Below are 27,022 nucleotides of genomic sequence, written 5' to 3'. Positions count from 1 at the left end.
TGGAAAAGCAGTACAATGTAAGTGCAAAATCCTCATCCCTCTACCAGTTCCATTATGATGTGCAACTTTCCTAATTTTCCTTATAAGAAACACCATTGTAACTGCTGTAATATCTTTTCTACTACTTCGTGTTGGAGGGTAAAGTTTCGTTTGGTGTTGGCCCTACATGTTGTTAAGGTTGGTGCAACTATAACAACATGTTCTCATTTCCACCGAGTGGTCAAAATATGTTCACGTCGCATTAACTAAGCTCACCCTGTTTCTCCACAGGATGCAAAAGGTAGCAGCTATAGCGGTCTAAAAGTTCCAATCAATCTTGACTTTAACTGCGACGATCACGTAGACGAAGCTGCAAGGAGGCTGGGGCAGTGTGAGAAATAGTTACGAGATGCAAAGGGACTGTCTAAAACCATGCTGGAGTTTCTCTGTATGGGTTCATTAGCTGATAAGTTAGAAAAAGTTGACTTATTTCGAGATATGAGATTACCACGAATATGATTCACCATACATCTCCATAAGATCCAGCACAAGTGTGTAGTTGAGTGGGGAGACTTGATTCCAAATCTCAGATAACATTTCTAACAGAAAATTTAAAATTACAGACCTGAAAAGCCTTTTTATTTGTCATAGGATATTGTACCTTTCTTAGCGTGAGGAATATATAGCAGTAGCACAAGGGAGCAGCGAATATTGGCTTGATGTGAGGTTCCCAAGCAGAATCACTTTCTAAATTCGGTGAGAAAGGTGATTTTATTACCAATTTACACTGCTGGTGACGTGCACCTCCACTTTCAGATTGTAAATACACATCCTAACATCCTATCCGCCCCATGAACCATGGACGGGAGGCTTGCGTGCCTCAGCGATACAGATAGCCGTAGCGCAGGTGCAACCACAACGGAGGGGTATCTGTTGAGAGGCTAGACAAACGTGTGATTCCTGAAGAAGGGCAGCAGCCTTTTCAGTAGTTGCAGGGGCAACAGTCTGGATGATTGACTGATCTGGCCATGTAACACTAACCAAAACGGCCTTGCTGTGCTGGTACTGCGAACGGTTGAAAGCAAGGGGAAACTACAGCCGTAATTTTTCCCGAGGGCATGCAGCTCTACTGTATGGTTAATGATGATGGTGTCCTCATGGGTAAAATATTCCGGAGGTAAAATAGTCCCCCATTCGGATCTCCGGGCGAGGACTACTCAAGAGGACGTCGATATCAGGAGAAAGAAAACTGGCGTTCTACGGATCGGAGCGTGGAATGTCAGATCCCTTAATCGGGCAGGTAGGTTAGAAAATTTAAAAAGGGAAATAGATAGGTTACAGTTAGATATAGTGGGAATTAGTGAAGTTCGGTGGCAGGAGGAACAAGACTTTTGGTCAGGTGAATACATGGTTATAAATACAAAGTCAGGTAGGGCTAATGCAGGAGTAGGTTTATAATGAATAAAAAAATACGAATGCGGGTAAGCTACTACAAACAGCATAGTGAACGCATTATTGTGGCCAAGATAGACACGATGCCCACGCCTACTACAGTAGTACAAGTTTATATGCCAACTAGCTCTGAAGATGACGAAGAAATTAAAGAAATGTATGATGAAATAAAAGAAATTATTCATATAGTGAAGGGAGACGAAAATTTAATAGTCATGGGTGATTTGAATTCGGTAGCAGGAAAAGGGAGAGAAGGAAATGTAGTAGGTGAATATGGATTGGGGCTAAGAAATGAAAGAGGAAGCCGCCTAGTACAATTTTGCACAGAGCACAACTTAATCATAGCTAACACTTGGTTCAAGAATCGTAAAAGAAGTTTGTGTACATGGAAGAAGCCTGGAGATACTGACAGGTTTCAGACAGATTATATAGTGGTAAGACAGAGATTTAGGAACCAGGTTTTAAATTTTAAGACATTTCCAGGGGCAGATGTGGACTCTGACCACAAACTATTGGTTATGAACTGTAGATTAAAACTGAAGAAACTGCAAAAAGGTGGGAATTTAAGGAGATGGGACCTGGATAAACTGACTAAACCAGAGGTTATACAGAGTTTCAGGGAGAGCATAAGGGAACAATTGACAGGAATGGGGGAAAGAAATACAGTAGACGAAGAATGGGTAGCTTTGAGGGATGAAGTAGTGAAGGCAGCAGAGGATCAAGTAGGTAAAATGACGAGGGCTAGTAGAAATCCTTGGGTAACAGAAGAAATATTGAATTTAATTGATGAAAGGAGAAAATATAAAAATGCAGTAAATGAAGCAGGCAAAAAGAAATACAAACGTCTCAAAATTGAGATCGACAGGAATTGCAAAATGGCTAAGCAAGGATGGCTAGAGGACAAATGTAAGGATGTAGAGCCTTATCTCACTAGGGGTAAGATAGATACTGCCTACAGGAAAATTAAAGAGACCTTTGGAGAAAAGAGAACCACTAGTATGAATATCAAGAGCTCAGATGGAAACCCAGTTCTAAGCAGAGAAGGGAAAGCAGAAAGGTGGAAGGAGTATATGCAGGGTCTATACAAGGGCGATGTATTTGACGACAATATTATGGAAATGGAAGAGGATGTAGATGAAGATGAAATAGGAAATATGAAACTGCGTGAAGAGTTTGACAGAGCACTGAAAGACCTGAGTCGAAACAAGGCCCCAGGAGTAGATAACATTCCATTAGAACTACTGACAGCCTTGGGAGAGCCAGTCCTGACAAAACTCTACCATCTGGTGAGCAAGATGTATGAGATAGGCGAAATTCCCTCAGACTTCAAGAAGAATATAATAATTCCAATCCCAAAGAAAGCAGGTGTTGACAGATGTGAAAATTAGCGAACTATCAGTTTAAAAAGTCACAGCTACAAAATACTAACGCGAATTCTTTACAGACGAATGGAAAAACTAGTAGAAGCCGACCTCGGTGAAGATCAGTTTGGATTCCGTAGAAATGTTGGTACACGTGAGGCAATACTGACCCTACGACGTATCTTGGAAGCTAGATTAAGGAAAGGCAAACATACGTTTCTAGCATTTGTAGACTTGGAGAAAGCTTTTGACAATGTTGACTGGAATACTTTCTTTCAGATTCTGAAGGTGGCAGGGGTAAAATACAGGGAACGAAAGGCTATTTACAATTTGTACAGAAACCAAATGGCAGTTATAAGAGTTGAGGGGCATGAAAGGGAAGCAGTGGTTGGGAAGGGAGTGAGACAGGGTTGTAGCCTCTCCCCGATGTTATTCAATCTGTATATTGAGCAAGCAGTGAAGGAAACAAAAGAAAAATTCGGAGTAGGTATCAAAATCCATGGAGAAGAAATAAAAACCTTGAGGTCCGCCGATGATATTGTAATTCTATCAGAGAAAGCAAAGGACTTGGAAGAGGAGTTGAACGGAATGGATAGCGTCTTGAAAGGAGGATATAAGATGAACATCAACAAAAGCAAAACGAGGATAATGGAATGTAGTCGAATTAAGTCGGGAGATGCTGCGGGTATTAGATTAGGAAATGAGGCACTTAAAGTCGTAAAGGAGTTTTGCTATTTGGGGAGCAAAATAACTGATGATGGTCGAAGTGGAGAGGATATAAAATGTAGACTGGCAATGGCAAGGAAAACGTTTCTGAAGAAGAGAAATTTGTTAACATCGAGTATAGATTTAAGTGTCAGGAAGTCATTTCTGAAAGTATTTGTATGGAGTGTGACCATGTATGGAAGTGAAACATGGACGATAAACAGTTTGGACAAGAAGAGAATAGAAGCTTTCGAAATGTGGTGCTACAGAAGAATGCTGAAGATTATATGGGTAGATCTCATAACTAATGAGGAGGTATTGAATAGGATTGGGGAGAAGAGAAGTTTGTGGCACAACTTGACTAGAAGAAGGGATCGATTGGTAGGACATGTTCTGAGGCATCAAGGGATCAGCAATTTAGCATTGGAGGGCAGCGTGGAGGGTAAAAATCGTAGAGGGAGGCCAAGAGATGAATACACCAAGCAGATTCAGAAGGATGTAGGTTGCAGTAGGTACTGGAAGATGAAGAAGCTTGCACAGGATAGAGTAGCATGGAGAGCTGCATCAAACCAGTCTCTGGACTGAAGACCACAACAACAACAACAACATCCTATCGATCACCTTCTATACGGAAAGTTCAAAAAGAAAAGAGCCTGGCTGTTGAGACACTTGTCCCACTGTGACAAAAGGTGGTGAATGGCTGTCTAATAAAATTCCCGGGGCTGTGATGTTAACCAGTTACGCGCACATTGCTGTACATCGTCGTCCGATGTGAATCGTTTGCCCCTCAGAGCCTTTTCAAAGGGACCAAAAATGGTGTAATCGGAGGGAGAGAGGTTCAGGCTGTATGGAGGAGGGTGAACGAGAACCTCCCATTTCAGTTTCTGCAGGACTTGAATTTCTGCAGGAGTGTCACGACTGTGTTGGCCATATGGGGCATTGCATTGTTGTGGAGCAGAATGACCCTATGGGTGAGACTGCGTGGTCGTTTTGATTTGATCACTTAGTGAAGGGTGGTCAAGGTTTGTTAGTAACGCTGGGCATTCACTGCTGTCCTGTGCTGCAGGAAGTGAATCAGAAAGGGCCCATCTTGGTCAAACAAGAACATCAGCATACCCTTTCCTGCACTCACCTGGACGGCTTTGCTTTTTTTGGTGGTGGTGACCCTGGATGCTTTCACTGGATACATTGTTGTTTTGATTCTCGTTTTATGACACCATGACTCATCGCCAGTCCCCACTCATGACTGGAACGCATTCCATTCCCAAACATAGCGCTGCAGGTGAGCAAGACAGTGGGCCCTGTCTCTTGCTTCCTGGTGTGGTTGAAGACTGTGTGGCACCCATTAGGCACACACTTGGTGCATGTACAGTCGTTCCTTCATGATGGTGTGAACACTTCCAGTGCTCTATCCGAACATGGCATCCATGACTTTCACTGTCACTCGGCGGTCCTCGGTCATGAGTGCATCCAACAGCTGGACGATGTTATCGGGATTGCAGTGTGGTGCTCCAAACTGTGCATCATTGGCTAAAGACATCAGCCCTTTACTCAAGCACTTATGCCACGCGTTGACCATTGCCAGGGACATGCAGTGTTCGCCATTCATTTGTGACATACATCAATTAATGTCCATTCCTCCTCTTCCTTCTGCTGTCAGAAAACGAACAACACCTCTTTGATCTTCTGTTGACGCTCCATGTCACTGTTTGCGACTGGCAGCGTTGGATGACTGGTGTATCCTGTTGATAGCCCTGTATAATCATGTGACGTGCACACGTGCCCTCTAGCGATGGGCTGTGAACTTCCACACTCTTGTTGGAAGAATACCTTATTACACATGCCGTCATGTTACCCCCTGTCACTGGTTTGCACATTCCAGACTCCAGCTCGTTTCTTACTGAATGTCCCTTACATATTCAAAGTTGCAGTATTTGTGTGGAAGACTACTTCATGCAGAACCAATACCATATCTTGATCTATAAAGCATGTATAGTTTTTAATGTGGATGTCGTTAGTGATACTTGTTTGTGCCTGTAGACTCAAGACTGCTTTGTATGCAGGGTGACAGTGACATAGCCATTGCGATCGTTTTTTAAACAGCTGGTCAGTTTGTAAGAGGTCCGTAGGCCCTTACTATAAGTTTGCACTCGGCACAGGTCGATGGGGCAAACAATCGATAGTGTGTCGTGTTGCGAGAGTGAGTGTAGAGTCAGATCCCAGGTTGCGAGCCGAGCCCTGCGGAGGCCTGTTGCTGTAATGCAAGGCTTACTGACAAAGGGAGTGGCCATCGCTGCGGTTTAACCCCTTTGTGCTAGAATAATACGGGAAAGTGAAGAAGTATAATTACGATAGTGATCAGTGATATTTCTGTACCGATATTTGTGGTTTCGCGTCTACCGCGCCGGCATCATTTGGATTGCAGTGCTGGATTGCAGTGTTGGATTGCAGTGATTGAATTTGCGTGTGACAATAATGAATAGCGAGGAAGCCTGTGCTGAGATTAGCCGTAATTAAATATGTATTACGAAAGCAGTGGCTGTCTCCTTCCTTTTGTATTTTTGAGACCAATATAGGTCCTTGATTAGTGAAGCTGTGTTGGCGTTTCTTCTTGTCACCGGACATTTCATTATTACAGCATTTGAGAAGGACAAAATGGAATGTAACAACTCTGTAGCAGTCAAATCCGATTGCTAGCCCCATTAGGTACACGGTCACATTAATTAATATCTGTTTGGGCTGCTACCAGATCCCGATCGGGTCGCGATATACATAAATCGGAGGTGTTACACCCTTGGCGATCGTGAAAGGACAAGTGCAATTTTCGGACGAATCGTAAAGAACAATAGGTAATTTTACCTTGCTTAAAGCGAGAAAATATTTTTCAATGTTGGATCGAGACAGAGCATAAACTTTGAAATCGCGACAAGAAACAGTGCATTTTGAACAATACGAAGTAATAGCATCTTACAATTGTGACTAAACTGTTTTTTCTTGCCATATTAGATAAGAATAATAGTGTCAATAAACTGTGTTATAATGTGCAAATGCGTAAATCCGCGCGAAAAACTGTGAAAAGTGAACACTAAAGAAAGACACATGTGAACATTAATATAGCAAAACGAACTAAGAATTTGTCACTAAAGCTTTTACAGAAGTGTTTAATAGTAATATTGTGACTGGAATTGCTTTTTAAATAGTGAAAATTGGACAGCTTCATGTGGACCCATAAACTGTTATGCGGATGACAATTCATGTGGCGACGCAATTGTTGATTGACGTCATGCAGAACCGTGTAGCAGTTGCGCCAAAGAGCTTCGATCTGCGAGGTGATTTCACACGTCATCTCAACTACCTGTGCAAGGAGTAGTTCAAGCACAGACGCACTACACCGAGCACCGACCCGACATCTAGCCGCCGAACTACAACTATGCGCGCCTGCAGCGCCACGGAGCGGCCGGCTGAGAACTACGACGTCCCACCACAGCGAGCAGCGTGACTTCTAAACACCGAGCGCCAACCCGGCATCTAGCGGCCGAACTACAAACTACGCCCGCCTGCAGCGCCACGGAGCGGCCGACGGAGAACTACGACGACTTGCCACAGATCTGCGGCTCGACTTCACGCGGCTCCGGCAGCAGTACAGCGCCACGCCCACTTCAAACGTCAAAACATCGCGACTTGTGGTAAGGTCAGTTGGTGAGTGAAGACGACTGGTTGGCAAAACATTAAATTGCAGTGTGCTGTTTTCATGGTAGATAAACATTTGCAAACTGAGTTTTGCATTAGGAAAAGTGCCCAATTACTGTAATTTCCGAAAAGTTTGCGAAACATACTCTGAAATATAGCATACTTATTTATGCATACTGTGTTGCCTAAATGGTAATTATACAGATATGCTTATTGTTTTTGGGGATTTTACATTTATAGATTTTATGAGTGGTGTGATTTATCTTATTTAGAACATTTTACATAAGCTGTGTATATGAAAATTGATATTTGGAATTATTAGGTTTTGAGGGTCGTTATGTTCAGTACTCATGCATATTGTATCAATTTGGGATTAATTGAAGATACTGCAGTTACTGTTTCATTAGTTTCATGATAATTAGGCGTGTTTTGGGTTACTAGAGGTTATTTTATATTACTTGCCTGTGTATTAAAAATAAACCAAACATGTCTACTGAAGATAAGCAGGTTTGTGAGGAAGTAGTTGAAAGGAAAGGGAAAGTACAGGAAGACAGATATGATTCAGGAATCAGTGGTTGTGGATTGTCATTAGATAGCCCATTAGCACATTCAACTAGTTATCCCGAGACACCAGGACAAACGACGAGAGATAAGTCAGTTTCAGAGGATGCAAATATGCGGTCGATGTTGGCAGCCTTGCTAAAAGAAACTAGAGAAAGGGGAAAAATACTCCGAAAATCACTAAAGGAAGATTTATGAGAATCATTAGAGAAGGGTTTACAAGAAACAAGAGAATCACTAAAGGGTTTACAAGAAAATAACGCATCATTAGAGAAAGGTTTACAAGAAGCTGGAGAAAGGGAAGAAATATTCCACAAATCACTAAAGGAAGATTTACAAGTAACTATAGTACAAGAGATCAAAACATCATACATGAAGATGGAATGTAATCTGAAGAAGGAGATGCAGGAGTTACCAGAACGACTGAAGATGAACATCGACGAGAGAGAGAGGAAGCTACAGATGAATATAGACCAAGTCCAGAGAGACGTGGAGGGGATGGAAGGAAAGTTAACAAAAAAGATAGAAGACGATATTGAAGAAACTAAAGCCGAATTGGGAGAAAGGATCACCGAAGTGGAAACAAATTATAATCATGGAATCGCCGAGGTGATGCAGATGCAGAAACAATGCAACAATGCGGTCAAGGGGATAGGAGATTGGCAAAACCAATTGGCTGCCAATCTGAGAAATGCTATAACCGTGCAACGAGAAGAGAATAACCAGAGGGTTGCAATGGAAGGTGAGGCCTTCACTTGGGGAGTTAAGAAGAAGGAAGGGAATACTAGTTATGATCAGTTTGAAGGAGAATTCTTGAAGAAATACTGGTGCAAAAGTCATCAGTGTGCAGCACTTGAGGGCCTACTACACCGCCAGTCACTTAATACATGGAGAGGAACGTCGAAAGAGTTTGCCGAACATTTGTGGGAACTGAACGAGACCTTGGAACAACCCCTGAGTGATGACGTAATGATATCAGCGATAAAGAGAAGAATGAGCCGGAGAATGCAAGAAACTGTATCCGGGAGCCTAATTGAAGATAGGGAGGCCTTGATGGAGATACGGGAACAGTTGGAATCTGTTCGATCACAGGAACACAATCAAGCTAATGATCAAAACCGAGGGGAAAGTAATGACCCAAGGAATCATTTTAATCATTCGTCTGATTATAGAGGAAGAGGTGGAGGGACCGGAAAACTAAATGACACTCCAGGTGGGGTCCGGTCAAGAGTGAGAGCTACAAGGACCCGAACAAACCTACTAAGATATATTTAGGACATTTAGTTGTTGAACGGACATTTGGAAAAGGGAAATGTTTATTTACATTATGTTTTCTGATGTCTTATAATTAGAACTGCATAATTCATATCAACGATTACCTGAGGATGGGTATAAAGCCTGTAACCACTAATTTGTAGTATAATAATTCATATGTCATGTGTTCAAGTAATAATTTTTGATTGTATGTTGTGTGTTTCATTCAATATTGGAATATAGAGGACTATTGTTGTTTGATATAAAAATTGTAATTTGGACAATGCCATGTTTATGAGATGTAATAACCTTTTGTAGAAATTATTGTGGAGGCAGCCCACTACCAGAGTCGAGGGATTATTTGGTGAATTGTACTTTCATTAATTATTTACACTATGTGTTTTGTTCAGATGTAGCAATGTCTAATTCCCTAGCCGATTCTTTTACGCCAGAGGCTCCAAAGAAGTTTTCACGAGCAGGGATGTAAGGGGTCCGTAGGCCCTTACTATAAGTTTGCACTCGGCACAGGTCGATGGGGCAAACAATCGATAGTGTGTCGTGTTGCGAGAGCGAGTGTAGAGTTGAGTCAGTTCCCAGGTTGCGAGCTGAGCCGTGTGGAGGCCTGTTGCTGTAATGCAAGGCTTACCGACAAAGGGAGTGGCCATCGCCGCGGTTTAACCCCTTTGTGTTAGAATAATACGGGAAAGTGAAGAAGTATAATTACGATAGTGATCAGTGTTATTTCTGTACCGATATTTGTGGTTTTGCATCTACCGCGCTGGCATCATTTGGATTGCAGTGTTGGATTGCAGTGTTGGATTGCAGTGATTGAATTTGCGTGTGACAATAATGAATAACGAGGAAGCCTGTGCTGAGAGTAGCCGTAATTAAATATGTATGACGAAGGCAGTGGCTGTCTCCTTCCTTTTGTATTTTTGAGACGAATATAGGTCCTTGATTAGTGAAGCTGTGTTGGCGTTTCTTCTTGTCACCGGACATTTCATTATTACAGCATTTGAGAAGGACAAAATGGAATGTAACAACTCCGTAGCAGTCAAATCCGATTGCCAGCCCCATTAGGTAGACGGTCACATTAGTTAATATCTGTTTGGGCTGCTACCAGATCCCGATCGGGTCGGGATATACATAAATCGGAGGTGTTACAAGTTGTAAGACGTTTATTTCCTTCTTCCTAAAGCACACTGGTACCCTTGGACTATCCATCACGGCTTGTTACTGTATATTGTTTGGCGCCACCAGCATTCAGTTTCTTAGTACAAGATGTGTGATAGATTCGCTGTGTTTGGCACACTTATAGAGTATATATTGTGGTGTGAAGTTAGTGTAGTCAGTGTTTCCACATATGAATAGAAAATGACTATGTCTGGTCATAAGGGAGTTCTGGAGTTGATGTGGGAAACTGCGATTTCAAGGCACAGGGAAATGGAAGATTTTGTGTTGTTACGTCCTGTCATTGGGAATATATAAATACTGATACTTCCTAAGTCACAGCCTTCAGGAGGAGGTATTTCCCCTAATTTGCTCACTGTCGAATGTCATCAGATTGGGACATAAAGAGTAAAATGTAATTTTATTTTCCTAGGGCGACACAAATTGACTTCAAAATAAAATTACAGTATCAGGAGCGACCCTTTCTATAAATTATTTCAATATATATTCGAATGGTCACTATTCAGGGGTATGTCGTGAATGCCTATTTGAAAGAAGACTTCAGTTAGACATAAACCCTATTCGGAATAGTTTTTGAGAACTCATTTGAGAGAGGACAAGTTACTGTTTCGCCGATTTTCTGCATACGGAAAATTATTAAGGATTTTATTACAACCTGACACACCTTGAGCGAGACTCTAGAAAGTTAACGGCCTGAGCAGACGTTGATGGAGCTTGGTAGTGCGCTAAAAGTAGTATTTTTATAGTTCTTAGTTCGTAGAAACGGCGTGTTTCGAGTTGAAAACAGTTGGTGGCGAGCCCATCCCTTAGTAAATATTGCCAGACAGGTCCACAGCCGTACAGGGTAGACAGGGCAGCCCCTTCTTGAGACAGGTATCCAGCATAACAATGTTGAGCTACCTGCAGCAGCGCCAGCAGAAGGCTGGGCTGGGGGCGACGGACTGAAGGAACGCATCTACACAGTGGAGTTATAAACCGAGCATTATGTGTAGAGCCACATGTAATAATTATTCACAAGTTTTCGTGTTCGCTGATATTGCAAATAGGCCTTTGAACCACATCCTTTGGCCGCCTTGGTTGTATAAGAAACTCCAGTATCTGAGAAACGTTACATCTCATAGCTAGGACTAACAAGCTCCGACGCATAGGCAATTTAGATAGAGATCATTAAGATTGTATCTGCTCACTCGTTGACTTGGGAAACGACAAGACTTCGGAGAAAATCATCTTCCCTCTCCACGAGAACTTAAAAAGCCAGTAATTGGAGGTTTCTTTTTTTTCCGGAGACGCAGGTTTCTTAACTGTTACCCTGGTTCGACATGAGTTCGTACTGTCGTGTGGGAGGGGTGATTTAGCGCCTCTAGAGCCCTGTGGTTGGCTCAAGATAGTGTGAAGGCGGTTTCGTTCGTGCACTTTGCGGGAAAAGAGGATTTTTTTTCTGAAGAGGTGCGGAGCACTCGGGTGCTGGACTTTGATCTGGTAGGAGGCTTCTGGTCAAAGCTCAGGCATGTGTGGCTGGTACTTGGGACCTGTCCTAAGACTGACTTCACTCGCGTGTAGTTTAGACTGGGGAGCCTGTGGTGAAGTTCTTAATGCATCGTCAGTGTCACTTCAAACGTCTCGAACTACTGGTTTGCCCAGGGCACACTTACTCGTTTTTGGTTCAAAAGTCTTGACGTTTGATATCCTTGTGCGCTGTGTCGTATAAGTGAGCCAAATTGGTCCTTGGTACGATCAGTGAATGGGTGTGTCACACACTGAAATCTACCGCCGCACGAAGCTAACAGGGTACTGTATTGCCGCTCTGGCATTGTCAGGGCGTACAGATCTCAGTCGACACTTGCTCTCAGCTGCACCTATACTTCAGTAGATTTGATCAATCAAAGTCTGCTCAGCGTCAGATCAGTTCAGATTGCGTTATCCACATTTTTAGGGACAGAGTACTTGACTCACTCTTCTAGTTAAACTCTCTCTGCCACCCAGGATGCTTTTCCAGTGTAGTCTTAAATCACCTGTTAGTTGATTATGGTATTCAATCGATAACTTTTTTAGCATATGTTGGTTTTTTTCTTTTGAAAAATAGATGTTGTTACAACTCTAGTAAATTTTGCTTCATTCTCAATCATTTATATAGTCCCCACAGGGTTAACGTTCACAATCAATAACGTCTGTTTTTGAGCCAGTAGCGCGTATGTATGTGTCTTACCTACCCAACCTCTTTGATGCCTTATTCTAGTCCAGACTACCACGTTGCTGTCCGCCTGCTTAGCTGGGTGGTAACGTGCTCGCGTCACCTGCAAGCGGGCTCGGGTTCGATTCCCGGCAGGTAGGAGAATTTCTATGCTCAGGGACTGGGTGTTGTGTTATCCTCATCTTTATTTCATGCTCATTACTGGTGCGCAACTCGCCCAGTGTGGTGTCGACTGAAACATGACTTGCACTTGGCGGCCGAATTTCCCCGGATAAGGCGTCCCAGCCAACTCATACTCTCATTTCCATTTTTGCCTCGTTACTTTCAACATCTTTGATTTGGATGTATTACTGTCATAGGAATAGGAGTGGTCACGAAATTGAACTCTGTGCCTCACTTTGTGATTTCTCCCCAGCCCCTAAGATGTTGCATTCTGTTTGTTAATGATCATTCATGCTAGCTGTGTGTAAAGCAATTAGTTGCATAAATAGTAATGTGACATGGTGTGCTGAAAAGCAGTGTCTCCCATTTTTTTTTGTTCTGCTCTCAGTATCGGTTGAGGTACTGCATGTCAAGCATATTACTTGATCGACTTTCCTACTTCGCCGACGCAAGGTGCAACTAGCGGGCTCCGAATTGTAGCGTGTAACACGGTGGTGTGCAGCGTAGCTACTTCGGTGCGTGAGAAACAGCGTGCTGTAATCGCGTTTCCAGTTCGAAGAGTTAGTCCACACATGGAGCATTCTCTCCTTCAGCATAACGATGGGAAACCACACACCAGCGCTGCTACATCTGCAACAATCTGATACTTTCTGTTCACTGTCATCGATCAACCTTCATGCAGACCACACGTAGCCCTATCGATTTTCATGTTTCCAATTCCTTTGAGGAATTCACTTTGATAGAATCAAGTGATGTGTGCGGAGGTGAGATTGTGGCTCCGTCAGCAAAATCAAAGATTCTACATTGACGGTATCAACCAACTAGTCTCTCGTTGGGAGACCGTTGGCAGGGGTAACTGTGATGAGAAAAAAACATATATACATGAACAACAAAGATGTAGAGTTTAAGTAACGTCTGTTTATTTTAAAAAGCTTGAAGAGTTTTCACTTTAAAAATCCGGAGGTAATACTTTTCAGCACGCTTTCTTACATTAAATTTACTCTGTCACGGAAACCGTTTGGAGTAGGGAGAATGTCCTACGAGGTTTTCACTTCTTACTCTTTCTCGTCCCATATCTCTGAATACTAACCGATCGTCCTGAGACACCCTGCGTAGGTCGGGGGCTGAAAGCCAGGAAGCAGTGTGTGCAGTGAAACTGAATAAAAAGTAACAATGGGCTACAAATAGGACTCAGTATTTATACGCATAAAAACTACTAAAAACTACTTTCTACTAAAAAAAAATCATTGCACTCAAATTAATATTAACCTGCTAATAGCAGTTATATAGAGCTACTTAGTAAAGCTGAGGAGGCGGCAAATTTTTCAAAGAAGCTTACTAATTTTCTTGTTTAAATTAGATGACACGAAGCGTCTCTCTCGTTCTTATTACAGTGAGTCATCAGTCCTCTGTCTGGCTCAAACGACCCGCAATGGATTCCTCTCTCGTGTCAACCTCTTCATTACAGAGTAACACTTGCACCCTACAACAACATTATTTGGTGGGCATAATCCAGTCTCTTTCATCCCCTACGGTTTTGCCATGTATAGCTCGCACTAGTACCAGGATTTCCACATGTTTTTCTCTTAGCCAGAATCTCTTTATTACTCATTTTATTAGTCCGCCTAATTCTCATAATCCTTCACATCTCAAGTGCTTCAGTTCTCATATTTCCGGTGCTCCAACAGTCCATAATTCACTACCAAGGATTGTGCAACCTAAATGTAAATTCCAAGAAATTTCTTTATCACATTAAGGCCCATGTTTGGTATTAGGAGACTGTCTCTTGGCCATAAGTGCACTCTTATCCTGTGCTAGTCCGCTTTTTATGTCCTTCTTGCTTTGTCCGTCACGTGTAATTTGGGCTCCAAGGTAGCGGAATTCCTTACCCTCACCTAATTCGTGGTCACCGGTTCACAGTTACGTTTATCGTTAAACTCATTTCTGTTACTCTTGATTACGTTCACCCGTCTTCAGCTTACTCTTATTTCATATTGGCTCTGAGCACTACGGGACTTAACAGCTGAGGTCATCAGGTTATTTCATATTCTCTACTCATTAGACTGCTCATTCCTTTGAAAACGTGATGGATTTCCTCTTCACCTTCACTGAGGATAGCAATATCATCAGTGAATCTTATCATTGATACCCATTCGTACTTAATGTTAAATGCAATCTTGAAACTTTATTTTATTTCCGTCTTTGTCTGTAGCTCTGTTCTGTTTTCCTCAAATGTTCGAATGTCTTGCACCGTTTGTCACTGTGAAACGCTTTTCCTAGGTCGACAAATCCAACGACGGTGTCTTGATTTTTCAACGGCAAAACTGGTTTTCTGGTGTTCATATCTGTCAGAAAGCCAAATTGATCGCCAGATCACCAATTTTCTTTACCCATCTTCCGTATGTAATGCTTCTCAGCAACTTTGATATATGAGCCGTAAACGTTATTGCGCAGTAGTTCTCCCACTAACAGGAGCCTAAAGAGTGTTCTTTCCACTTATTCATTCTCTCTTCTGGGTTTAATAGTGGAAATTTCATTGCACTCTTAATTTTGCTACCATTGCTTCTAATTTCACCGGAGGTTGATTTGACTGATGTATATGCTGAAATAATCCTTCCGATGATTATTTCTTATACGATATCTTCACATTTTACTTGCAGCTATTTGGTCTTGGCTTCCACTCATTTCCTATTCATATCATTCCTAAATCTCATATTTTTGTGTTCCTGAATTTCTTTGAACGTAATTGATCTTACTTCTTTAGTCGATAAATTGAATACTAACTTCCTTACTCTTGCGTATTGGTTGATTAAGCTTGGTTCCACTCAGAGTGATATGTTTTTGTTGTTGTTATTTTTCTGTTCATCGGTTCGAAGATCCGGATCTTTCGCGCTAGTCTATCCCGCTCGTCCCTTCACCTCTGCGTAACTCCTGTTACGTAGATCTGTTTGTACTGGTTGCTGTAGTAGTCACGGCTAGGCCTCTATTAACAATTTTAACACCCACACTTCTCTCAGTTAACAAAATGGAATATTCCTTGATGCCTCAGGATGTGTGCTACGAATCGATGCCTTCTTTTGGTTAAATACTGACACAAATTTCTTTTTTCCCCAATTAGATTCATTACCTCCTCTTAGTTATTAGTTTTCTGAATGTAATCTTCAGTATCCATGAAATCTTCATTATTTGTGACATCACATATTCAAATTGCTCTGAGCACTATGGGACTCAACTGCTAAGGTCATAAGTCCCCTATAGCTTAGAACTACTTAAACCAAACTAACCTAAGGACATCACACACATCCATGCGAAGCGGTCACGCGGTTCCAGACTGTAGCACCTAGAACCGCTAGGCCACTCTGGCCGGCTGTAACATCACATTTCAAATGCTTCTACTCTCCTTGTCTGCACCGGATATCGTCCAAGTTTCACCTCCATCAGAGTCTACTCTCCAGACAAATACCTTCAGGAAACACTTTCTAGTTTAGATAACATGTTACCCAATTCCCCTTTTCCTGAAATGCTTCTCCTACCATTGCCATTATCTATTTTATATCCTCTTTGGCTCAGCCATCATCTGTTGTTTATCTGCTTAAATAGCAAAACTCATACCTCCACCTTTAGTGACCCAATTTCTAATCTAATTCCCTCAACACCACCTGAATTAATTCGACAATATTCCGTCGCCCTTGTTTCACTTTTTTAAATGTTCATTATATAATATCTGTTCAGAGCACCAACCATTCCGTTCAAATACTATTTTAAGTCCTTTTTAGTCTCTGACACTATTACAATGTCATCGGCAAAGCACATTTTTCTTATTTCTTCCCTTTGAGTTTTCATTCCATATCCAAATTTCCACTTAATTTCTTTTACAGCTTGCAAAATGTGCAGATCGAGTAACATAGATGATAAAGTACAACCCTGTTTCACTCTGTTCTCGATTACTACTTCCCTTTTATGACTTTCGACCCTCGTAACTGCAGTAGGGCTTCTGCACAAGTTATAAATAGCCCTCCGCTTATGTATTTTATCGCTGGTCGGAGTGGCCGAGCGGTTCTAGGCGCTACAGTCTGGAACCGCGTGACCGTTACGATCACAGGTTCGAATCCTGCCTCGGGCATGGATGTGTGTGCTGTACTTAGGTTAGTTAGGTTTGTGTAGTTCTAAGTTCTAGGGGACTGATGACCTCAGAAGTTAAGTTCCATAGTGCTCAGAGCCATTTTTTGTATTTTATCCCTGCTACCCTCAAATTTTCAAAAAAAGTGTAACCCGGTCCACTCTGTCAAAAGATTTCTCTTATGCTATAAACGTGGTGAACGAGCTTGCAAATTGCGGTTATGGTTCAGCTTCAGCTGTAGAATGTTTCAGAACAAATGACCACTTGAAGCCTTAACTTCGGCTAGCTGAGCATCCCTCCAGGAGCGACCGAAATCTCCATTTGTTTCTGGGATCTCTACATTCCCTTGTACTCGCACTAGACGCTCGTGATTCCCTCACCGAGTGAGACACTGATTTCTTTCGTCGTATGGCCTTGCCATGGCGTGAAATACTGTGATGCAGTCTGTGTTGTACTGTACTTTCCATTAAAATTGGAGATTTTGGCCGCTGCGGGAAGTGTACTCCGACAGCGGAAGTGGTTGAGGCGATTAGCAGAAAATCTTGGTTCGTGTCCTGGCATAACATAAATTTCCATTTGTTCAAAAATACGAGGGCTATTCGGAAAGTAAGGTCTGATAGGTCACGAATTGGAAAGGAAAGTGGAAATCCGTTGAAGCTGTGTACAGATGTGTTGGGAAGTGTCTTTAGTAGACTGTCGGTCGCGTGACGGCACTCTCTCCACTTACGAGCACACAGCGAGCACGTAAAGATGCCTGGAACAATAGTCTTCCGCCAGGTGTGGGTTCCTGCTGAGAGGTTTCACCTGATTTCATGCGACCACACATAATGTAAATGTCAGGCACTGGAGGGGAGATGACGACGTCCTTGCAGCGTTTCCGATAGTAAATGTTTGATGACTCATCACATAGGCAGGACTTGGCTCCGTCTGATGTTCTTCTCTGCTCACATGGACTGCTGGCTATGAAGTAATATCTTGGCACAGACAACGAACAGCAGGCTAGCGTAGAGAAGTGGCGGAAAGCAGTAGCACCTGCCTTGTAGGATGAGAGTATACGAAACTTGGTACAACACAACGACAAATGTGTAAGATGAAGAAGCGAATACGTAGAGAAGTGGCTGAGAAGTGTAGAAAACTGTAGCAAATAAATAAGTTTTGATTTTCACTGTGGGTTTCCATTTCGCTACTGATCGCACTTTACTTTCCGAACAGCCCTAGTTTTCTTACAGCTGTTGCTGAACTTGCACTGAGCGGCTAGTCCCGGCGGAGGTTCGAGTCCTCCCTCGGGCATGGTTGTGTGTGTTTGTCCTTAGGATAAATTAGGTTAAGTAGTATGTAAGCTTAGGGACTGATGACCTTAAGAGTTAAGTCACATAAGATTTCACGCACATTTGAACATTTGATGCTAAACTATAATCGTGTTTTGCTAGTTCGTTCTGAATTGAAAGTGGCTGATGATTGTTATCGCAGCGTCTGTTCTTTCGAACGTGCATGCATTCAGAAAGAGCATCCGTTAGTACGGTATAGTTCAACACAAACAGTCCATCACATTTAAATCCTGGGTTTTTTCTGCTAACGTAAGGCACAGGGTCAGTATTGCGTCAAGTGTTCGCACATTTCTCCGGAACCCAAACTGATGTTCCCCTAGGTCAGCTTCTACCAGTTTTTTTGTCGTCCTGTAAATAAGTGGTGTGAATATTTTGCAAGCATAACTTGTGAAACAGATGGTTCGGCTGTATTCATGCCTGTCAGCATTTTCTTCTTTAGAATGGGAATTGTTAATGGAAGAGAAATTAAAACACCAGAAAGATAGTATCGACAATGTATTTAATCATGCTCACGTCATGCTCAGAACATGACACAACTAGTGCAAAAGCACCACAGGGGCAAAGATGCGAGCTGGTGCCAGAGCGAATTCCACCAGCGCCACCAGCGGCGCTAGGTATGGAGATGTCTACTTCGCCTCGGACAATTGCCGGCCAAGTATAGTGCGCCAATAACGACAACGGACAGAAGCCAACTCGGAAGATAGAAGAGCAGCTGTCACCCACTTGGTTATAGATCATCGTGCAGGGCTGACTTAGACAGGCAACGTCGTTTAGGGAGCTCTTAGAAGTGAAGACACAGTTGTTGTAAACTGCGTTAGCAATGTACTGTGAAGTTTATCTACGATTATTTGCACTTTGTCATTGAGGGAGTTTTCTGTGTTATATTACAATCAGTGTTACAGACTTCGTGATTCAACTAGTCAGAAAGGCAAGTAAACCTTTTTAACTCATTTGTGTGACTTTGTTAGTAATTTTTTGGTGTGTCGTAGAACCTTGGTTCTCCTATCCTGTTACCTGTCCCTGGGGCATAGCTTTGTTATAGTGGCAGGAAGAAATTGTCTTTGCGGTGTGCTGCACCAGAAGCCGTTTCACGAATTCAGAAACTGGGCCTACCGTAACAACAGCGGTAACTCGGTCTGCACAGACGGAGCGACGAGCCCTTTATAAAACTGGCGACGAGGGTTTACAAAGTCCTCAGAAGAGAATCTCATGCATTTTAATGCAGTTCAGAGCTGGTATAGCTTCATAAACAACCGTTTTACTACAGTCAGGACTAGCAGTTGGTCACTTTATTCAGTTCAGTAGTACCAGGGAACGTTTACAGTTGAGCACGATGTAGTTCTTCATACATAGTGACTACCAGTAAATCGTAAGACGTCCTCCGCAGAGGCTATGAAATGCTGATATTTTTTTGAGGAGGAACCGTGGGATAACAACGTAAGAGTGCAGAATTTTTTATTGCTGTTGTAGCATCATATGTTGTTGTGTGCTGCATACTTTTAGACTTTGTGCGGTAGCCGGTTTCAGGGGCGTCGTGCGCCACCTTTCCAGAGTGACGCAGTGTGGTGGACAGGGCGGTGAGAATGCGGCGTGCATTAGGGAGCCTGCCGGGGCCGGCGCCATCTCAGCCGTGTAACGGCGGCGCGATGTGCGACGGGGAGCGCGAGCGGCAGCGGGAGTGGGAGTGGGAGTGGGAGTGCCCCACAGCCGCCCGACTCGAGTGCCGCGCCGCGCCTGCACTGTGTCCGCGGAGGCCGGTCCGAGAGCGCCTGCACGGTAGACCCTGGAACCGGCTCGCCCTCACGCGTCTTGCCAACACAGAGCTGTGTCCTGGAGCCAGGCCGTTAATGCTAGGTTACAAAGAATTTGTATCTACAAGATAGACATGAAAAACACAAAAGAAAAAAAAAGTACTACAAAACCGGAATTACAGGTCCTTCACGGAAACTTCCAGAGTATACTAAAGGAATAGTATATACGAGGGCTGACCAATGAAGATTAAGCTTTTTTACAGATATTCACTAATGCATTCCAAGGTTTAAATGATACACTACTGACCATTAAAATTGCTACACCACAAAGATGACGTGCTACAGACGCGAAATTTAACCGACAGGAAGAAGATGCTCTGTTATGCAAATGATTAGCTTTTCAGAGCATTCACACAAGGCTGGCGCCGGTAGCGACACCTACAACGTGCTGACATGAGGAAAGTTTCCAACCGATTTCTCATACACAAACAGCAGTTGACCGGCGTTGCCTGGTGAAACGTTGTGATGCCTCGTCTAACGAGGAGAAATGCGTACCATCACGCTTACGACTTTGATAAAGGTCGTATTGTAGCCTATCGCGATTGCGGTTTATCGTATCGCGACATTGCTGCACGCGTTGTTCGAGATCCAATGATTGTTAGCAGAATATGGAATCGGTGGGTTCAGGAGAGTAATACGGAACGCCGTGCTGGATCCCAACGGCCTTGTGTCACTAGCAGTCGAGATGACAGGCATCTTATCCGCATGGCCGTAACGGATCGTGCAGCCACATCTCGATCCTTGAGTCAACAGATGGGGACGTTTGCAAGACAACAACCATCTGCACGAACAGTTCGACGACGTTTGCAGCAGCATGGACTATCAGCTCGGAGACCATGGATGCGGTTACCCTTGACGCAGCATCACAGACAGGAGTGCCTGTGATGGTGCACTCAACGACGAACCTGGGTGCACGAATGGCAAGACGTCATTTTTTAGGATGAATCCATGTTCTGTTTACAGCATCATGATGGTCGCATCCGTGTTTGGCGATATCGCGGTGAACGCACATTGGAAGCGTGTTTTCGTCATCGCCATACTGGCGTATCATCCGGCGTGATGGTATGGGGTGCCATTGGTTACACGTCTCTGTCACCTCTTGTTCGCATTGACGGCACTATGAACAGTGGACGTTACATTTCAGATGTGTTACGACCCGTGGCTCTATCCTTCATTCGATCCCTGCGAAACCCTACATTTCAGCAGGATAATGCACGACCACATGTTGCAGGTCCTGTACAGGCCTTTCTGGATACAGAAAATGTTCGACTGCTGCCCTGGCCAGCACATTCTCCAGATCTCTCACCAACTGAAAACGTCTGGTCAATGGTGGCCGAGCAAGTGGCTCCTCACAATACGCCAGTCACTACTCTTGATGGTGTTATGGTTTTGAAGCTGCATGGGCAGCTGTACCTGTACACGCCATCCAATCTCTGTTTGACTCAATGCCCAGGTGTATCAAGGCCGTTATTACGGCAAAAAGAAAAAAAAAAGTTTCAAATGGCTCTGAGCAGTATGGCACTTAACTGCTTTGGTCATCAGTCCCTGAGAACTTAGAACTACTTAAACCTAAATAACCTAAGGACATTACACACTTCCATGCCCAAAGCAGGATTCGAACCTGCGACGGTAGCGGTCGCGCGGTTCCAGACTGTAGCGCCTAGAACCGCTCGGCCACTCTGGCCGGCTATTACGGACAGAGGTGGTTGTTCTGGGTACTGATTTCTCAGGATCTATGCACCCAAATTGCGTGAAAATGTAATCACATGTCAGTTCTAGTATAATATATTTGTCAATTGAATACCCGTTTATCATCTGCATTTCTTCGTGGTGTAGCAATTTTAATGGCCAGTAGCGGATTTTTCAAAGTACCCCCTCTTATTTGAAAGCGTCTCTTCCAGTCCTTCAACAGATGCGCAGGCTATTCTTTTTCAGGCCCTCGAAAAGTTTTGCCTTAACGGTGAGAGCAAAAAAAGTGCAAGATCGGGGCTATAAGGTGGATACGGTACAAAGATAATGTTGAACTGAGCCAGAAATTGCATGAGTTGATTTAGATGTGAAACCGCACATTGTCATGATTAAGTCAGGACCCAGTCTGTTTCCTTGAAAATTTATTTCTTCAGTGTAGCCAGTACTTTAATGTAGTACGCTGCTGTAACAGTAGTGTCAGGGGGAACTGCGGGCTGGTAAATCATTCCATAACAGTCAAAAAAATCTCATCACCATCACTTTCCCTGCAAATGGAACACCTATAGCCTTGGTTTTATGTTGGCGGACCTGACGATTACCACACTAGGCTGGCTCGTTTTCCATCGGCATCATAATGGTTCAACTGTAACTAACCACCATGCAAAAATCGATTCCAGAAAGGCATTCCCTCCTTCAGCAAAGAGACGCAGCATATCACGGGTTGTCTCCATAGGCACTGTCTTTGTTGGGGAATCAACACGCGTGGCATCCACCGGACACTACCATAGGTCATAATGAGATGATCAGACGTAGTCGAGAAGACAATGCCAAATGAAATTCTCGACACTTCACTGATGTTACGTATCGTTATCTGCCGCTCATCATTGACAATCACAACAGCTGTGTTGATGTTAACTTTTGTTACACCAGAAGCCGAAAAGTCAGCCCACCTTGCATAACTCAGACAAGTCGGCCTTATTTGTAGTCAGCGAGTGGCACAAGACACCGTTGCACAAAGTAGAGCATCTTCACGGTACTCTTGGTGTAGCTTTTCGGTAGATTTTGCGGCTGTACGGTTTAAAAAGACACAGAATTTTATTGCTGTCGCTTCATCTCCATTTTTTGGTATGCGAAATTTAAAGAGCGTCTAGGAAATAGGGCATTACTACCAACCTAATGATACGAAAGACTTATTGCCTATGGACACATTACATAAAAGCCCGCACTTCTAAAATATTCATTGCATAGATAGGAAATTATCACCGAAGCTACAGGCAAAAGTCTTTGTTGATCAGTACTCGTGTTGTACGAGATAGTAATATACACTAATTGAAGTAAAACGTTTCAGGAAACAAGTGTCCAATTTTGTTTTGGTCCCAGAATCATAGGGCTTAGAATGCAGATTCAAGAAATATTTAAAAGAAGGTGTTAGGTAAAGCTAAATAATTAATTTCGAATTTCATTTTCATAAATCTCATGTTTGACTTCTACATAGTTTGCGATTCTCGCGATATTCTTTCATGAAGGTAGGACTATTTATAATCCGACCACTTTGTCTCTTGTATTTATTTGTTCTGCTTAGACTGTCTTTTAAGGATTTCCAGGCAAAAAGTTGTGAGTTCTTGCGACCATCGTGGCCATTTCTGTCTATCTATCTTCTGGAAAACTTTAGGTTTAGGTGATGTCAGCTGACGGCTTGAATTTACAAGGGCGTCCGTCCACATACTGCAAGAACATATCTGTCCTTCCACTCGTGAAGCTACTCCTTTTAATAATGCTGGAAGATCGTTTTTAAGTAATTCTAAATATCACTGATGCAACGGGAGAATCAACTGGTTATCGTTCCACACCACACATTTTTAGAGGAGCGTTCTTGAAAATGTGTCCCCACAAAGTGATGTGACTATCATCAGACCACCAACGTGAATTATGAATATTACTGATAGCGTCACCAGTGAAAATTGCTTCTTACATAAACGGTATGATTCATTATTCAGAAAGTTACTGTTATCATACGAGAAAATTACTCAGAAATTTGCTATTAGCCTATGACGAAATTCACATCGTCCACCTTCGTCTCCTTCTCGAAGGTTTTGAATCTGCTGCAGATGATTAGTACAGACGGCTTGCATAACTAATGTCCGTATGTTGTTCTATGTTGGGCACCTATAGATGAAAAAATTCTATATGTGGCTGTTGAAGGATTATGGTCTACCGGCTGAATAATTTCTTCTGCTTCATCCACACTGTTCATTTGCATGTTCACAAGACGTGTGACTACTGCACACTGCAGCAGTCACATGCAATTTAGTGAAAAAAAACGAATAAATATTTTTGAAACTGGAACTCTGCAGTTAGGAAATGGTCCACCGAATTCTCTATAAACAGCGCGAGCGTTCCCATTGCAAAACACGTCACAGATACCTAAACATACCCATTATTCCTAGATGCGCAAGACATGGTTAACCAATACAGCAAAACTGGATATATATTATATTATATGAAATCTTGGTGAGACGTGGCGGTTATGTCCGGACTTTCACGGTTTTCTTCATTGACAAATGAACTGAATGTAAAAAGAGAACCACTCAGTGACAAAGATATTTACATCACAAATTGAATAAAACAGCATAGACAGCACAACATTCACCTGCCAGAACACAGCTGATACAAAGTATCGCTTCCAACTAACCGTCACTGTGCGTTAAGTGCAAACTGGCTCTTATACTCCACAGAACGGTAAAGAAGACAGCGCCGCCAAATGGCGATAACGTAGAGGACATGGAATCGTCGTGCAAGGAACATGTTTTTACGCCTTAACGAAAGATGAGAAGTAAATCATATGTAAGCGCGTTAACGCACATGCCTTTCACTTAACTTGTGAGTGTGTGTGTGTGTGTGTGTGTGTGTGTGTGTTAAACAAAAGGCACTGCATGACATACCTCTATCCTCTGGTATGCTATAGATAATGACATAATGTGCCAGATACACTCAGACGGTTACAGTTGCCAACTGCATCATCAGATCTTGCAGGATATGGGCGGTCATGGACTTATAAAATTTAATACCGAGAGTAAGATACTAAGAACGTTACCATAGGCGCTGTATGTTTAGTGATGTATCAGTCAATCTTAAAACAAATACACAGTGATTCCGTGATAAATGGAAACTTCCGGGGATGACGGAGAAGGGTAACTGTGTCAATTAAAGGTAAGGGACCTTTATCCGGAAATGACCGAATCGAAAGTTACAAGCGAAAATCATTCTGAGACCTTTGACTGTGTAATACATATAGCGGTACTGGATTTACTAAGAGTGCAGGGCAGGCAGTTTTCAGTGATGGCAGTATGGACCAAAACAAGAAAGAAATGTCTGGTAAACGTGGACTCTAAAATGAATAGCTTGGGAGCTAAGGACACTTGTTCGCTAGAAGACATGTGTTTCACAGTAGCGAACGAGTGTTCATAGAAGTTTAGAGTCAATGTTTGCTACACTTTTTTTCTTATTTCGGTCCACATTACCAAACCTGTAAGTTACGTACCCGACAATCTTACCAACAACATTACCGTTACAGTCATTACATCGTCTGAGGTACCAGAACCATTTGCGCTTATAACTCCTTACTCCGTCGTTTCCGGACCACGACTCCTCACCTCAAATTATTACATTTACCCTTCTCCATCATCCCTGAAAGTTTGTAACATCAGCACGTAATCACAGTGCATACAACTCCTTGTACAGAACGAAGAGGAGAATGGAATTCGTTTCATCAGCCAAGAAACTACATGCAGAGCATTTCCACGTATTAGGGTAATCCTCTATTTAGACACGACGCTAAGCCTCGACAGCTACCAAATCACAGAACTTCAGCATCTGAGGGTTGTTATATTTGTGATTTGTGTTTCACGTTTTTGTGACTCCATTGTATGAAGATTGTAGTGACGTAACAAGACTGTTACGCCACTTGAGGTAGCCGATTGAAAGAAAGGCACGCGTACACACACGCCGACGGGCGTGAATTCTGGAACAGGATAACTATTGAATGGTAGCAAGAAAAGTACGTAGCTGCTTTATACTTAACTTTTATTATGTGATGAATACAGCGTTCTTCTTGAGACATTTATACTATAACTCTCAAAGTAGGTAAGGCTAATGGCGCCTTGCTAGGTCGTAGCCATGGACTTAGCAGAAGGCTAGTCTAACTGTCTCTCGGCAAATGAGAGGAAGGCTTCGTCCGTATTGTCTCTAGCAATGTCGACGTACAACTGGGGCGAGAGCTTGTTCGTATATCGCGACCTGCCTTGTGGTGGCGCTAGGTCTGCGATCACACAGTGGCGACACGCGGGTCCGACATGTACTAAATGGACCGCGGCCGATTTAAGCTACCACCTAGCAAGTGTGGTGTCTAGCGGTGACACCACATTCCTCCCCCGCAAATCGGCGAACGGTCGTGTGATAAGGCTTCCGCCCGCCGTGGGGAGGACCCCATGTTGACGTATGCGATGAGGTGGGGAGCCTAACAACAGGCGAGGCTGTGCCACCTGCACCCGGCCATTCGGTCCGAGGGGAGCTAGGAAACGCCTGAAAACCTAGTCCAGGGTGCACGTCAACATGCGGGGTATGCGCCCGTAAAGAGACAGGAGGGGCCGAAGGGTCGACCTCCATTGCGTCGGGGTAGCCGATGCGCGATGACGTCATGTGGTCCGGAGCGGGCAAGAGTTCCATGGCGGAGGACAGCTGGTCACGGGAAGCGATCGGCGGCGCGTGACCCAGGGAGGCGCGTGGCGGCTGCAGCGAAGCGTCGAATGCGGGCGGCGCCGGCCGGAGTACCGGCGGCTGCGGCGGCGGCGGCGGCGGCGGCTGCTGCGACGGCGCGTCGCCATGGGGCAAAATGGAAGGCATCGTCGGTAACACCTGGGGATGAGGCGAGCCAGTAGATGGGTCCCCAGGGCGCTGACCGGACGGCACCGTCGCTGAAAGCAGACGGGGAGCGGCAGAACCCGTGCGACGACAGAGGCGCAGCTGATTGAGATGCCGACGCACCTCACCAGAGGCCCCCAAAACCAAATACATCGCGCGGCCGAGGCAGCGAAGAATGCGCCCTGCGAGCCAACGCGGTGAACCTCGATAGTTGCGATAAAATACAACGTCGCCTGGAGCAAAAGCAGGAGTCTGCCGCTGCACAGGAACCTGATGCGGCGGATGCAGCAAAGACATCAAGGTGCGATGAGGACGACCGAGAAGCAACTCAGCCGGCGAGCGACCATCTCGGGGCTGAGAGCGATACGAAGACAAAAAGAGCAACAATGCGTCCTCCCGAGAATGCGAGTCTTTCAACTTCATAATCTGTGACTTGAAACTCCGGACCAATCGTTCAGCGGCACCGTTTGACTGAGGCGAAAACGGCGCGGATGTCAGATGTTGAATACCATTGGCCTGGCAGAATGACTGAAATTCTGCGGACATGAATTGTGGGCCATTGTCGGAAACAATAGTCTGCGGAAGACCTTCAATGCAAAAGATAGCAG

The sequence above is a fragment of the Schistocerca serialis genome, chromosome 4 (genome assembly GCF_023864345.2).
Source record: "Schistocerca serialis cubense isolate TAMUIC-IGC-003099 chromosome 4, iqSchSeri2.2, whole genome shotgun sequence".
Lineage (NCBI taxonomy): Eukaryota > Metazoa > Arthropoda > Insecta > Orthoptera > Acrididae > Schistocerca > Schistocerca serialis.
The sequence above is the reverse complement of the archived record's forward strand: the minus strand, read 5'-3'. Positions refer to the sequence as shown.